Raw genomic sequence first — 16,370 nt, 5'->3', positions numbered from 1 at the left:
AAGTGTCTCCATCAAAGTTTCCTGCCGTGAGACGTGCAAGAAAGGTAGCAGCTGCTAAGCAAAGTATAGATATTGGGAGGCGGGATAGGAAGGTGGCAGCAGCTATTACAACTCTTTATAGTGTTGGAGGCTTGCGGAAAAAACTACAGCGCACTTTACTCGGTGCATCTTCTACTTTGAAGTTCGACCCATACAAACCAGTACCCACGTGACTTGTAAAATTTTTTAACCAATTTATGAAGTCCGGTGGGGCAGCAAAGGTTGATATGGACATTTTGACTGCGGGTAAAGACTTTTTCCAGTTACTTATAACCAGTGAGAAGTGGCTGAATCACGATGTAAGTATTTTTCGATCAAGATTTTTATTTTATAATTTGATAAATTCCATAGATAGTTGTTCAACTGCATGGATGTAATTTAAAATTAACTCATTTTTCAATGCAGCATATGGAAGTCCTGCCATACTTATTTCGTGTACATGCCAATCGATTTCATGATATTTTTTATCCTAGTTTTGAGGTGATAGATGGAGGATTTTGGGTAAGTAATGGCCAGGTGTCCTATATGTGGCTATTATGATTTTGGATAACTAATAAATTATTTCGTTGTCGGTATACATTGAGCAGTGTTATGGAAAGTTCCTTGCCAATCCATCTAGGTTCCAATTCTCATACGCAATGCAAGAATATGTGCTGGGGATTCGAATGAAGGAGTCCAAGCCATGGAAATGCATAAATCATGTAAAATATACATGTCCAAATTGTGTAATGTTAACTATTCATTTATTCATGTGCCTTCCTTTATTTGTTGTGCTAATTAAAATCCTGTAATGTATTGACAGTTGTTGATTCCACTAAACAAGCGCAACATACATTGGCTGGTAGGGCACGTGGACTTGAAAGAGCGTCGTATGACTGTATATGACTCAGATAAGGCTGGTAACCGAAACAGGGGAGAAATTTATTTCCAGAAATTATGCATAATGTTACCATATTTAATGCTGTCTGCATCCTTTTATGAGCATGTTTGTTGAATAAATATTAACTATTGAATATGGTTCTAATAATAGTAATATATGTTATAATAATTATTTTTTTGTAGTGGTGACTGTGGCATGTTTACACTCAAGACTATCGAGTTTTTACATGTTAGATTACCAGTGACATTCACACAAGATGACATGGAGTTCTTTAGGAAGAAGTATGCATATGAGGCTTACAACAAAGAACTAAGCATATGAGCTGAGTGGTAATGCATTTTTCTTTCCTTTTGTCATGTTTATAGATGCATATTCTTTATTATATTTAACTTTTAATTGTAAATATGATGGTAGCTTATAATGTTCATTTAACAAAGATAACAATGTGGTATTGATGTAAGGATAAGTAATTGACCTATAGAAAATGTGCCGTGTTTATTTATTAGAATTCCGTTATGCACAAATGCCTTACGAACTCAATTGCAAATTTTAAAAAATTTTCTACTTGTCGGAAAATATTTCCTATAGGCGGAAAAATTTTCCTCCTGAAGGAAAATTTTTTTTTCCGGTTGGAAATCCCATATGGAGATAAATTGAAGCCTCTGGATAAATTTCCTCCAGGCAGAAAATTTTTCCTCCAAGTGGAAATAGTTTTCCTCCTGTTGGAAAAAATTTGCTCCAAGCGGAAATTGTTGAATAATTTTTACTCCTATCAGAAACTAATTTCCTCCACTTGGAAAATCAATTTCTAATAGATTATATAAGCTAATAGTGGGGTAAAAAAAATTGGGAGTGGAGACAAATATTATATAAGATGAAGATGGAATTAACAAAAAATGTAGTGACATTTAAAATCAATAACCATTTTAAATAAAAGAAAAAATGATATATGTTTGTTTTTTTTTTTCAAAATCATTTGGACATTTTCATAAAATGATATGTAAACTAAAGATCGAAAATCAATTCCAGAAAGCTTCTTTTTATTTGGGATTAAATTCAAAAAAAAAAAGATTGCTAATAAATCTTCCACCGTGGAGTAGAAAATATTATATCCAATATATGAAATAATTATCAAAGCATATTAAACCATAACACTAAATTAAAACTTTCTAATTCGAAGCATAAGACAATGGATTCGTACATCTTTGCCTATAATGTCCAACACCACCGCATCGGCTACATCTACGTCCAATAATATCTTCACCTTCGGATGGTATGCGTTGCATCCTCGGCCTACCGGCTCGCCTATGTGTCCATCTTGGTGGAAAAACAATGTGACTTGCCACGTCATCCGGGACATGCCACTGTTTTTCATCTAACAAAAGGTAAATGGACTCAGTATAAGCTGCACGATATGCATCCGCGGTGTAGTAATGAGAACACATACCATAAGGAGCAATTTTGCGGTATCTGCAAGCGGCAATACAATGATCACAAGGTTATTGATCAAGATCGAAGACTTTGCATGAGCATGTTTTTGATTGGAGATTAACTGTACCCCTCAAACTCCCACCTTCCACAAGAAATTCATGCATATTAATGGCTTTCACACATAGTCTGATGGACTTTAAATTTCGTAGTTTGAGTTGCTCTTCCATATGGTCAGTCACAGGGTTTGTTAATTTTGCACCTGCAGTACGTCGCTCATAAAACCACCTTTGCAGTAAATCTCGTATGTGCTCTATAAATGTTACTATTGGCATCTCTCTAGCATTTAGCAAAATGCCATTCAAGCTTTCTGCAATATTGGTGGTCATGATAGTGTACCTTCTACATGGATAAAGAGAACGTGCCCACCTTGTAGGGTCACATGATCGAATGTACTGGGCAGCCCTACTGTTTTTTTCCTCAATTTGCCCCATATAAAACTCAAAATCTTCAACAAAATATGCACTAGTTGCGAGCATGAAACATTGTATTATTGATTCATCTTTCGCATATCCATTTGCTTTAATATTTCTGCTTATATGGTACGTGCACAACGCATGGTATGCATTGGGAAAAACTTTGCGTAATGTCCTTTCAATAGCGGGGTGCCTATCACTCACAAACACCAAATCCGAAAAATTTCCGATGGCATCCTTGAGGTTTTGGAAAAACCATGTATATGTTTGCTCGTTCTCTCCATCTCCAATGCCGAAAGCTAAAGGATATATTTGCTTATTGCCATCCATGCCCGATGTAATATACATGTACCCTTTGTATTTCCCTTTCAATGTAGTTGCATCAACAGCCAACACGGGTCTTACGTGGGATTTAAATCCCCTAATGCTTGCTCCAATCGCCATAAAGAAATATACAAAATTGTTATTATCGTCTGTTTTGATACGTGTAACAGTCCCAGGGTTCTTCGACACTAACTCATAACCGTAGGCAGGTAACTTAGCAAAATTCTCCTCTGAAGATCCCCTAACACTGTTAAGTGCATACTCTTTCCCTCTCCATGCTTTGTTGTAGCTTATATTTACCCCATATTTCTGCAAAAATTTATATTGAATTTCTTTGGGTTTGTAAACACGTGCAATACCTTCATATTTAGATTTGATACATTGCCCGATAACCCGGCTACTGGTCTGCTTAGGTTCTCGATGCACAATATCTAACAAGCAACTGTGTACATTATTAAAAATTCTCGCAACAAATATTTATCCATTTTCAAATGTGGTTGCACATAGTCGCCATTTACAAGTATTTTCCAAGCATACAACCTCATACCGTTGTGTAGTTGACCGTGTCACCTTGAACTCCTTATTTTCTCGCATGCAATAGATACTCAATTTATTCTGTAAGTCACGTTTGTTGCGAAATAATTATCCAACTACTATACTCTCACAGCCAGTGAACTTTGATGAAAATATGGCAATAGAACCACTTCTGTTGCTCGATGATATGTGGTCATTTGTAGCACGATGAACCCTAACATCATCAATTCCTTCATTGTTCATTTCAGGATGCATATCATTATCATCGTCCGGCAACTCATGATCAAAATCTACATCATTATGATCAACATCATCCCCTGCTGCATTGTAATTCTCATCATGATCAATATTATGCAACTGCTCATACTCCTCATCGTTAGGAAACCGTTTAGCATAGTCACCTCCAACATCAACTCCTTCGTGGATGTTAAATGATGTCTAGGCCCCACGAACATCGACTTGATCTCTAAACTGAGTTTCTTGAACCATAATTCCCTGAGATGTAGCCTGAATAGGTTCAGTACCGGAAGCTTGTGGAAGACGAACGCCAATTGGAGGACAAGAAAAAGAATGAAGATTACTCCCACTATCCGAAGCAAATGATGTTTGATGAACATTTCTACATACATGTTCAACTTTTGAAATCACCTCAACATACAATGGAGGCCGTATCATTGTCATCCCTCCATTCCTCACTTCTTGAAGAAAGCATTTCACATCCCTATCACATCGTATTTCTGTAGGATCCAACTTTTCTGCACATCATCCATATATCCATTTTAGCTTTAGCAAATATGCATTTCGATCTATCTCAATAGAATTGAAAATCTCATCCTCTAACTCTGATTTTGTGCATCTCTTACTGACGGAAACCATTATATTTTTACCATTTCGATATTCCCAATTACCACCATCATTTTGTACCAATGTACCATTGTATAAAACCGCAATTACAATATCATCATCTTCTATTTTACTACAAAATTAAATGAATAATGTTAAACTAAATCAATAAATATATAAAATTTTGAATAATACTAAATAAATATATTAACTGTATTAAAAAAATTGATTCTGTTTTTTTTTTTTTGGCCAAATATAGCTTTTTCCTACTGGTGGAAAATTGGCAGAAAACTGGCGAAAAATTGGCGGAAATTTTGCGAAAACTGACAAACTGAAGGAAATTGGCGGAAGTTCATCTTTTTCGCCAAATTTCCTCCGTTTTTACTGTTTTTTGTAATTTTACAGTTTTACACAAAATTTCTCCCATTTTCAAACCATATGCCACCTAAGTATCTTTAAAATCACATATAATAGCTCATAAATTAATTTCTTGCATACACATATTAAATAAAAAGCTTAAAGAACCCTAAACTAACAAAAAATACAAGAAAAAAGAGAAAGAGAAAAAACAAAAAAAACACGTATTTCTTTACTTTCATCTAATAAGAAAAAAGATAAAATTTTTACCTGAGTTTAGTTTTAGATATGAAAAAATACAAAAAAATGAGAGTGAGAGAAGATGAGATGCAAAGAATGGCCTTAGAGAAACCCCACGAACGGCTGTGTAGAAGAAGAAGGAAAGGGTAAAAAAACCCTTTTGCGTAATTTTCAATTTTATCAAAGGTATTTTTGTCTCAAGGTGGCTATTTAAAAAAAAAAAATTTTTTTTTTGCTATTTTTCAAAGATGGAGTTGTAAGGTGGCTATTTTTCTAAATAACCCTTGCCTTAAAATCTAACAAATTTTGTTCACATTAATGAACAATTTAAGACAGAGAAAAGGAAGAGAAAGTGGATTTTGTTGTAAAGATTCATAAATATTAGGTTTTTTGTGTTCACATTAATCGATCCAAATATGACAAAACTCACTACTTCTTTACTCTTCTATTTTATCTGATTTTTATTAAAAAAAAAAATTTTTTTTATCAAATGTTCATCGTTTATTTCAATTTAAATTAGATCATAAATTTGGAGTTGATATTTTTCAAAGGGAATTTTTATAAAAAAAAAATAAAGAGAAAAAAAAAAGGGAAATCAATGGTATTTTATCCTTCAAATAAAAAGGTGGGGTGAAATATGAGGTTTTTTTTACAATTTTATTTTTACTTTATATAGTTTGTATAGATAGTAATTTACCAAAAATTCATTCACCTTCTCTTCTCTTTGTTTGTCTCTTTTTTTTTTTAATTAGGATTAGAGTTTTATAAATTCAGCAGTAGTCACTGCCTCCCTCTGCCATTAGAAAAGTTGTTGTCATCTTGCTTTTAAGATTGACCATACCATTGATTTTCCAATGCTCGATGGCTGTAACAACATACCACCTTTTTTTTTTGTCTCAATTAATTCTTGTGTATTGCTTTAAAGCATTTGATTATCAGTACAATACAATTTACTTTTAAAAGTTTACTTAGTCGCGTCAAAAATTTATTGAATTCTTTACTTTACATATTTTTCTAACTTTTCAGAAAAATGACCTAAAATTGAAATGCTCCATAAATTAAAAAAAAAAAAAAAAACTTTAAAAGTTCATATCACTAATTTTTTATTTTTGAGAAAAAAGGCCACTATCATAGGAGGACGCTACATATTGAAGGAAAGAATTTTTTATTTTTATTTTTTTTATAACTAAGAATAATAAAATTTGAAAAAGAATATGAAAAGGCTTAGAGGATGAATTTTTAAAAATAGAATTTGTGTAGAATCATTTTGACATTGCAAGTAGAATTTCTTATGAAATATAAATGAAAAGAAAAAAAAGAAATAAGATTTGGGCCATGGAATGGACCCAACAATGCTTCATAAGATTTAGGGTTTGTTGAGACTGTATGGTAACCCTGTGGTAAGAGGCACCAATAGCCCAGCCTATGAGCTGAGTTTGAGTCTCAACAGCAAGAAAAAAAAAAAAAAATTTAGGATTTGTTTGGTATGGAGGTCAAAAGTAATAATAATTAAAAAAAAAAAAACATATATTAGACGCAAAAAGCATTCTTTCATCTTTATAAGTTTTCTTACCCAAAAAAAAAAAAAAAAAAAAAAATAATAATAATAATAAGTTGACATGTTAGTCATACATGCATAATGTTTCCAGCATAATTTTAATTTTGAGCACTGTAAAAGTCAAATATAACGATACCTGAAGTTTTTTTCTTCTGCAATATGTCAATGGGAGATGTAGATTCTTGAACTGAAGATGTTGTAAGAATAAGATGCGTTGTTGTCGTAATCATTGAATTCATTGTCGTTTGAGCTGTCATTGGAGCTTTATCATTGTCCACAAATAATGTCATTAACTCATTAGTACCATCTAACGCTTCAGGATTAATAGTTAGATGCAGATTTCATTAACAAAGGTTTGTTGGTGTCTATTAATGGTAATGGCAAAGTGGGAGGTGTCACATCTTCTAACTTAAGGTGAAAAAGAAGAAGAAAAGAAATAGTGTTCTAGCAAGGCGCAACTAAATATACTCCCTTACCTTACGATTTAAACATTAAGTATTTCATTTAAAGGTGCTAATCTATCTAAAAATTTAGACAAATATTCGTTAACCTACAAGTAACATTTTATTTTTTCGATCATGTATCTATCATAAATGCGATCAGCACAGTCACTAGAAGTCTTTGTTCTATCCTAATTATATAGAAGCCAATTCTCAACAGGTCCATGCTTTTTGGAATCAACCCAATATTACCATATCAGTACTAATTCTCTATGCAGCAAGCCCGGTTTCGGTGAAGAAAATCAGAATGCTGTTCGTGCCTCTGAAATCATTCCGTAAGACATCAACATTGATGAGGATGATTATATCTGGTTGAAGATCCGAGAGGAAGCTGTATTAGATACACAACAATTTCTGATCCATTCTTGTACAATTACTACTTCTCATCCATTTTCTCGCGTAATTCACTCAAAACTGCATTGGCAAATTTATTGGCCATGAAACTGCAGAGCAATTCAAGCATCTAAAGGAATGCACTGTTTGAAACTTTTCTAAGCATTTTTCTCTGACTATCATAACAACAGAGGAGCTCCAAACCAGCTTGTATAAACTATGTCCATTGCTTGCTGAACTTTAAAGGCTTCCAAGCATGCCAAGCTTATAAAGCAGCGCATAAGTTGTGGTCACAAGGTAGGACAGCCTTGGCATTGTCGATTCAGAGCCAGGTTTCGGAGGTTTAAGCAGTGAATATATCTCGGAGCAAAATTCGAAGTGGGCTGTTGCTGGACCACGGCACTGGAATTGTGATGGGAGAGACAGCAGTTGCAGGAGACAATGTTACAATTCTGCATAATGTAACATTGGGTGGAAAAGGCAAAGTTTGTGGGATCATATTCGTCGGCATCCTAAGATTTGGTGAAGGGGTATCCATAGGAGCAGGAAGTAGAGTTTTGGGGGGCATCAGGATTGGAGAAGGTGCTAAAATAGGTGCAGGGTCAGTGGCCTTGAAAGAAGTACCTTCCAATGCTACTGCTGTTGGAAACCTTGCCAGACTAATTGGTGGCTGACTGACAAAAACATTTTGTAGAATAATTTGAGACTTCATTTACTTTTTCTTCTCTCTCTATTTTTTCCCCCTTATTATAAGTTATTATTCTTCACTATATAAATAAACTTTATAAAAAATAGAGATTGTTTTCCAGATATGGCTTTGAAGTCTTTTTGAATTCTTATGACTATTCAAACCGTGATAAGTTTCTGGCTATGTACATCATAGCTTTGTTAGGTGAGCTGTTCTTTTCTCTTTAGGTCGGTCTACGACAAAATAGGCAACTATCAATGGGATTGTGCCACAACATTGTTAAGATTGAGATTGGATACCACTAGCAGGCGGCGGAAGGCGAAAAAAAAAAAAATAATAATAAAAGAAAAGAAAAATAAAGAAAGAAAAGATTGAATTGAATTTAATAAGTACTCCCAGCATTGGAATGATTCTATATCCATCTATGTTTCATGTATTTGTTGTATAAATTGTCATATATATGCATTACTTGTGTAATAGACTCGTAGTTAAAGTGGGATTTATAAAATAATATAATATTCCTCCACAAGAGCATTTATATGTATGCCAAAAATCCTGGTCAGAGTACCAACTTAAAGGACTTCTGTTTTTCCTGAGTAGTATGTCTAGCTATGGAGCTTCAGTATTCATTATCCCTCACCATTTTCCTTATCATCTTCTCCTTGTTTTGGTTTGTAAAACAAAGCAGATCTTCCACTAAGCTCCCTCCAGGTCCATGGAAGCTACCTGTTATAGGGAATTTACACAACTTGGTAGGCTCACTACCACATCATGCTCTTCGAGAACTAGCCAGGAAACATGGACCTTTCATGCATCTACAATTAGGCCAAGTTGCTCAAGTAAATTATATCATCCCCAAGGATGGCCAGAGAGATAATGAAAACCCATGACCTTCGCTTCGCACAGAGGCCAGAACTTCTTGCGATGCAAGTCTTGACTTATGGTGGCTCAGATATTGCCTTCGCTCCATATGGAGATTACTGGAGGCAGATAAGAAAAGTTTGCATTATAGAGCTCCTAAGCATCAAGAGGGTCCAATCTTTCGCTTCTATTCGAGAAGATGAGGTTTGGAATCTTATTCAGTCTATTCGCTCATCTGCAGAACTAATCAATTTTACTGGTAAGCTGTTCTCCTTAACAAGTTCCATAATATGTAGAACAGCATTTGGTGATAAACGCCAAGACGAACATGAATTTATATCATTGTCAGAGAAAGCTTTATCATTAGCAGGAGGATTTAATTTAGCCGAACAGTTTCCTTCAAATAAATTTCTTGAAATAACAAGGTGGATGGCAACTAATAAGTTGAAGAAGGTTCGCGGCAAGGTTAATCAGATTCTTGAAAATATCATCCATGAACACAGACAGAAACATATGACAGAAAAAAACGGTGGGGATGAAAGTCGGCCGCGGGAGGAAGATCTGGTTGATGTTCTGCTACGACTTCAGCAAAGTGGCAGCCTTGAATTTCCACTCACAACCGACAACATAAAAGCTGTGATTTGGGTTTGTATATATTTTCTGCATCCATGCTGCGCGCAAACCTCGAACAGGAAAAACTATATATATATATATGTATATAAAGTTTTTATGCAGTTTTATTGAAAAACCTTAAAACAATTTTAAATATGCAGGAAATTTTCACTGCTGGAACTGATACTTCATCAACAACAATGGTGTGGGCAATGGCAGAAATGATGAAAAACCCAAGAGTTATAGAGAAGGCACAAGCTGAGGTAAGAAAATTCTGCCAAGGAAATAAAGGACTAATCCATGAGAAAGATATTCAGAGATTGAGCTATTTGAAGTTGGTGATCAAAGAAACTCTGAGGCTGCACCCTCCAGCTCCATTGTTACTCCTTAGAGAATGCAGGGAGGCTTGCAAAATTGATGGCTATGAAATCCCATTAAAAACCAGAGTCATCGTGAATGCGTGGGCGATCGGAAGAGATTCAGAGTATTGGGATGATGCTGAGAGCTTCATACCAGAAAGGTTTGATGGAAGTTCCATTGATTATAAGGGCACAGACTTTGAATATATTCCTTTTGGAGCAGGAAGAAGAATGTGTCCTGGGATAGCATTTGGGGTGGCAAATGTTGAGCTTCCTCTTGCTAATCTACTCTACCACTTCAACTGGCAACTTCCCACTGGAATACAACCCGAGAATGTGGACATGACTGAAGCCTTTGGAGTTACTGTGGGAAAGAAAAACGATTTATATTTGATTGCCATCCCATTCACTGCTTCACTCTCATGAATTTGAACAATGAAACAGTCATGTCGTCATATCGCCTCCCCGTCTACTATAAACTGGATAATTTTCAAAAGAACAATTCTCTTTCTGTATATATATTAATATATATGTTATTAAGAAATTGAAATTAATATAAGTTATAATGTAATGTGATAGCAATTAGAATGTCTTCCTTCCAGGGAACCTCCAATGATCCCTGTGTTTTTGTTTTTATTCTTTCCCTGCTTATTTTAATTTCTAGACAGTATTTGGAAGTAAAAATCTCATAAAGACAAATTCTATTCATAATCCTATGCATCATTGAAGAACAATAATAACAATAAAACCAACAACAGCAACAACACTTCTATAAAATATACCTTATGTTATCCCGAGATGTAAACTCAAATTTGTATGCAGGGAAGACTTTTGAACTTGTGATTTTAGCAAGTGCATAATTTTTCTGATATTTTAAACTTGTCTTATGGAATTGTCAAAGAATATATATATATATACAGTTCGTCTATGGTACGGACGGTCCTCATGCGGACCACAGTATTAGTGACGGTTTTTTATAGTATTAACGACGATTTTTTTTTTAAAAAAATCATCGTTAATACTATGAAAAACCGTCACTAATACTGCGGTCCTCATGCGGACCATCTTCACCATAGAATTTCCATATATATATATATATATATATATGTATGTATGTATCTATATATATGAAAGTTTGATGATTGGACAATACTACTATGTAACACCCCGTCCCAAAGTACAACGGAAATTTTCCAACTTTGACCGTTGACCGAAGGGGTCAAAAGTTGACTTTTTGTTCCGGTTGGAATTCTAGGTTGACTGAGGTACCGTTACGAAGTACACGTTGGCACAAGTTCGTAGACTAGTAGCACGTCGAAAACGGAGCTACGGTTTGAAAGTTATGAGCAAAACAAGTTGAGGTCCAAACTGTCCAAGGGTGCCGAGTTTATTCGTGCAAAGTTGAGCTTTGACTCATGCATGGTTGTGAAGTACTAGTTGATACGAGTCCGTAGACTAGCGGCACGTCCGATTTGGACATGTGGTTTGGAAGTTATGGACCTTTAGAGTTTTTCAAATACTATATTATTTTAATATTATTTTTAAATGCGTAACGACGTGCCACGTGTGACTAAATAAATGTGACCATGTGTCACCATAGTGAGGTGCCACATGTCAACCATGTATAATATCATATTATTTTCTTATTATTTTATATAATATTGTTTTTATTATTATTTAATTATTATTATTTTATTTTCTTTTTCTTTTTCTTTTTCTTTTTCCCACGTGGGAAAACACCTTCTCTTTTCTTTTCCTTTTCTTCCCTTCTCCTTCTTCCCCGAGCCGGTCAAAAAACCAGCAAAGACTTCTCCCTCTCTCTCTCTCCTTTGACTCTCTCCCCCTCTCTCTTTGACCGGATTTCAGTCGCCGGAAAGTCACATGCGCCGGCCACCGGTGAAGCCCAGCTCCCCGCGACCTTAGCCTCCAATTTTCCCGGCCAGTCGCCGCCGGACGCGCCCAGATCGGGCCGGTGAAGTGGGCGGCGGCCGGTTAAGTTTTTCGGGCGATTCTCGCCGTTTCCGACCAACCTAGCCCGACCCATACCTCTATTCCACCATTTTCAACCCCTCTGAGTCCATTTCCAGGGTTAGATTGCCCAAAATCCCCACCGTTTGAGAGATCCCTCAAGTTTCCGGTCGAATTGGGCTCAATGGAGGTCGGTAATGTGATCCTCATCTCACAAGCTTTCCATAGACATATAATTTGTCAATTTTGGATAATGTTTGTGTTTGACCCCCTGGGTACCGGGTATTATTTACCCGAATAAAATATTAATTTATTTGACTGTGTGTGAATTGTGTTCTAGGAGCACTGGTGAGTCGTGGAATTGATCCCACGGTGGATCATGGTTTAATTGAGTGCTCCAGGTGAGTGACCCACCTTTAATAAGTATTTTGGGATAATTAATTATATTTAATTGCTGTTAAATTGGTATCTGAAATTATGCTCATGTGGTGGAATTTAAATATAGTCGGGAAAAAAATATTATTTTATATATATATATTTTTACCCATTGATACTAAACGGAATTTTGGATTACTAAGAATTTTCCGATTATTATTTTATTGTGGTTTAATTTATTTATTGTGCATGAGCAAAGTATATTTCAGTAATAATCGTACGTGGTTTTAAGTGTTATTTTTCGGGCATAATTGGGTTAAATATTTTATAAAAATATTTGTTTAAGTTGGTGGTTTAATTTTATAAATTATGCCCGCGGTATTTTAATGGTTGAACCTCGTATTACGAGAAAATTATGGTTTATTTGTTATCGATGTTTTCGTACCGATTTGTTAACTAAAAATATGTGGGATGGTAAGTGAGAAATTTTGGTATATTTCCCACGGTAATTTTGGAAAACGGTACAGTTGGTTTAATAATTATTTTAGACGCATTCACACAGTATTGGTGTTCTGGTATATGTAGATGTGGTTCAACGCGCAAGTATTATTATTTCTCCTGTGAGTTGCCATTGGATCGTGGGCAGGCAAGTCTTATATAGTGCACACAGCCACCCCCCTCCTTGGCCGGGATGATGGTTTCAGCAGCGGTACTATCGGGACGCCGAAGTGCCGTTTGCAAGTTTCTCTCTTTAATCTCTCCGCCAGTCGGTGCTCAGGACGCTGGGTATCGGAGGGCATCACTCGTATATGGTGTGGTGCGTTAAGTACAAATTTTTCGGATAGAAATTTCAAACCCCAAAGAGTACAAAATTATTTATTATAATTTATTGCAGTTTATTTATATTTGGGGTATTTATTTATTTATTTGTTGTTTATTAAATTATTTGGTCCCTTGGTTTTCAGGAGGTACGAATATCGTGTTTTGTGAAAATTTTTTAAAAGGGGAACATTTCCAATGGAGTGAATAGTGAGGGTTTTGAGAGAAATTGTTACCTCAATTGTTTATTTATTTATTTATTTAATCGTTCGGTATTGAGTAATTAAATCCCTTTTATTTGGTATATTATAAATATTAAAGGTGTTTGGTAGTTAGGGTCACTCACTGAGATGATTAGCATCTCACGCTCTTAAATTCCGTTCCCCTAGGTCCAGGTTGGGAGACGTTGATCGTCCGGGGCGAGCCCGACGTCTCAGTTCGTTGCCGAAAGTTCAAGAAGTATTTCTTCCCTTTTTCCTCTCCATCCTGTATTACTTCTTATCTGTCATTGTATAAATTCCACATTTATCTGTATAATGCTCTGTATACTGTACTGGACGTGTAGTTATTATTTATGCACTGGGTTGTTGCTGTTATTATTTGAAGTGCTGAAATTTGTGGAATCAATTTGTAGTATTGTGGGAGGAATAAGGGGATGTTTATAGGAGTGTGTTTTCAGTGCAGGTAATTTTTGGTTAGTCCTACCCTTAGGGGAGGTGCTGCCGGATTTTCCGTTGGAAGGTTCGTTGGTATTTCCCTGGGATCAGGGCTTGTCTAGGGTTCCGGGGAGGAATTTTGGACGGGTCCTGACAGTTGGTATCAGAGCTCTAGGTTCTAGTATTCCTAAGGGACTGTGCATCGTTGTGCATCCCATCCGTGTCTAATCTCTCGGTTTACCCATCTTAAAGCGTTCTTTCCGTTTGTCTCGAAGCAAATTCGTTGCCCAAGTTTGAATGACTCTAATCTTCGAGGGTGCCAATTAGAATCACCTATCCTAATGGGGAATTCCTATGGCGTAGTCGATGGTCGCGGATTACCTTTTCTTTTTGAAGATCAAGTAATGGGGGCAGATCCAATTCTATGAATCTTTTTGGGAATCGAAGTGGTCCTAGATATGGATTGAGTGTTTATGCAACTTATGTTTATGGACCGCTAGCATAAAGGAGTAAAGTTAAAATGTTTCAGCTTACCTGAAGTGGTGCTTCGTGGAGGAGTTAGGAAGTCTTTACGGAGGTTAATTTCTGCAGTCATTGTAAGGAGCTATCGGAGGATGGTTGTTAAGGGTCTATGGCCCAAGTGGTTGATGCCAAAGAAGATGGGGAGCGTTGGAACCGCTAATAGTGGGAAGCAATTCGAAAGCATTTTCCCAGCAAGTTATCTGGATTACAACCGTAAAAAGGATATCGAATTATTATTGATTTGGCTTTGGACGTCGATATATTTCAGTACCGCCATGCCGTGCGACTCCATTAAAGTTAAAGGACTGAAAGGCTTAACTGCAAGATTTGGTGGATAAAGGTTTCACTAGGTCAAGCTTATCATCGTGAATGGCATTTGTTTCACTCATGGAGAAGAAGGATGATTGTCTAGGGGTGTGTATCGGCTATCAACGGTTTAGCAAGGTCACCACCCATAATTGATACTCGTTGCTGAGTATGAATGTGTGTCGATCAATTTCTAGGCATCAAAATATTTTTCCGATCGATTATCAAAATTAAATGCTTTTCAAAGTGGTAGTTGAAATTAAAGGTGTTTTATTCAAGTATTTTTGTTTATGTTCGTACATGTATTTGTATGTTATATCGTTTGATATTATACTGCACCATACGGAGGCGGCAAACCAATGTGGTCCATGTAGAGCTAGCCGTATAATCATGTTGCCTACGAGTTCAGGGGATCGGACGGCCAATATAGGCAACCATCCTGGTTTGTACTGGTAGCAGAGTGTCGGCGATAGTTGGAATCATGGATCACGTAGTATGTAGAAGGTATTGTATGTACCTCCATTACGAGTGTGCATATTTCATTTTACGCTATGGATTTTAAGATATAATTTTATGCATTTATTCATGTTTTTATTATTGTTCCAATGTGGAGTTTTAACAATTGCCTATGCAAGTTAAGTATATTTGAAAAATATATTTTACTATTTGTTTTATGTTATGGTTTTTCCAAGAGCGACTTAAAGTTTAAGTATCGCCAATTGGGAATCCAAGAGTAGGATATCTTTGAGTTCAAAAAGGAGATCCTAAAGGAAGCACAGGATTCAATGTATGCGATACACCCCAAGGGTACAAGATGTATGGAATGCTCACTAGACGACATCATGGTTTGGCACGATAAAGGAAGTTGCAGGATTCGTTACGATATTAACTCCCAAGCAAGCATCAAGATGTCTTCGTATGAGATTCTTTATGGAAGGCAGTGTCGAACCCCACTGTATTGGAGTGAAGTAGGTAAGGAGAAGCACCGTACGATGACCAACGTGAATTGGATGCAAGCACCTACGAATGACTACGAATAAGGCGAAAGTCATCCGAGAGAGTTTGGAAGCCGCTCAGAAATCGACAAATGAGTTAAGCCGACGTGCATGGAAAAGATGTTGAATTCAAAGTCTGCGATTGAGTTTTCTGAAATTATCTCCATAGAAGAGAATCGTACGCTTTGGCTAACAAGAAAGCCAAGTTCTTGTTACATTTGTTCTACAGGGTTATTGGAAGAATTGGTTTTGTGGCATGCAAGTTAGTATTTTCGGGAAAGCAGACATCGGTATGCAGCGTAACTCATGTGTTGTTGCTACGAAAGGACATCGAATACCTGTCAGATCAAAAGTCTCGTGGTGAATTAATCTAGTCGAGGAAGCGACGTGGAAGCTCGAGGCTCAAATCCGCAATCAATATTCTTATACGTTTCAGCGACGTAAGAAATTTCGAGGACAAAATTTTTGTAAGGGGGGAAGATTGTAACACCCCGTCCCAAAGTACAACGGAAATTTTCCAACTTTGACCGTTGACCGAAGGGGTCAAAAGTTGACTTTTTGTTCCGGTTGGAATTCTAGGTTGAATGAGGTACCGTTACGAAGTACACGTTGGCACGAGTTCGTAGACTAGTAGCACGTTGAAAATGGAGCTACAGTTTGAAAGTTATGAGCAAAACAAGTTGAGGTCCAAACTGTC

General features: G+C 36.2%; 2 pseudogenes; both read left to right on the top strand.

Annotated features, from left to right (window-relative positions):
• The first annotated feature begins 910 nt into the window (after positions 1-910).
• On the top strand, positions 911-8,229 carry LOC107415113 (serine acetyltransferase 1, chloroplastic-like; annotated as a pseudogene).
• Positions 8,230-8,636: 407 nt separating this feature from the next.
• On the top strand, positions 8,637-10,648 carry LOC107415123 (desmethyl-deoxy-podophyllotoxin synthase-like; annotated as a pseudogene).
• Positions 10,649-16,370: the final 5,722 nt, after the last annotated feature.

This window comes from Ziziphus jujuba, chromosome 1, assembly GCF_031755915.1.
Source record: "Ziziphus jujuba cultivar Dongzao chromosome 1, ASM3175591v1".
Classification (NCBI taxonomy): domain Eukaryota; kingdom Viridiplantae; phylum Streptophyta; class Magnoliopsida; order Rosales; family Rhamnaceae; genus Ziziphus; species Ziziphus jujuba.
The sequence above is the reverse complement of the archived record's forward strand: the minus strand, read 5'-3'. Positions and strand labels throughout refer to the sequence as shown.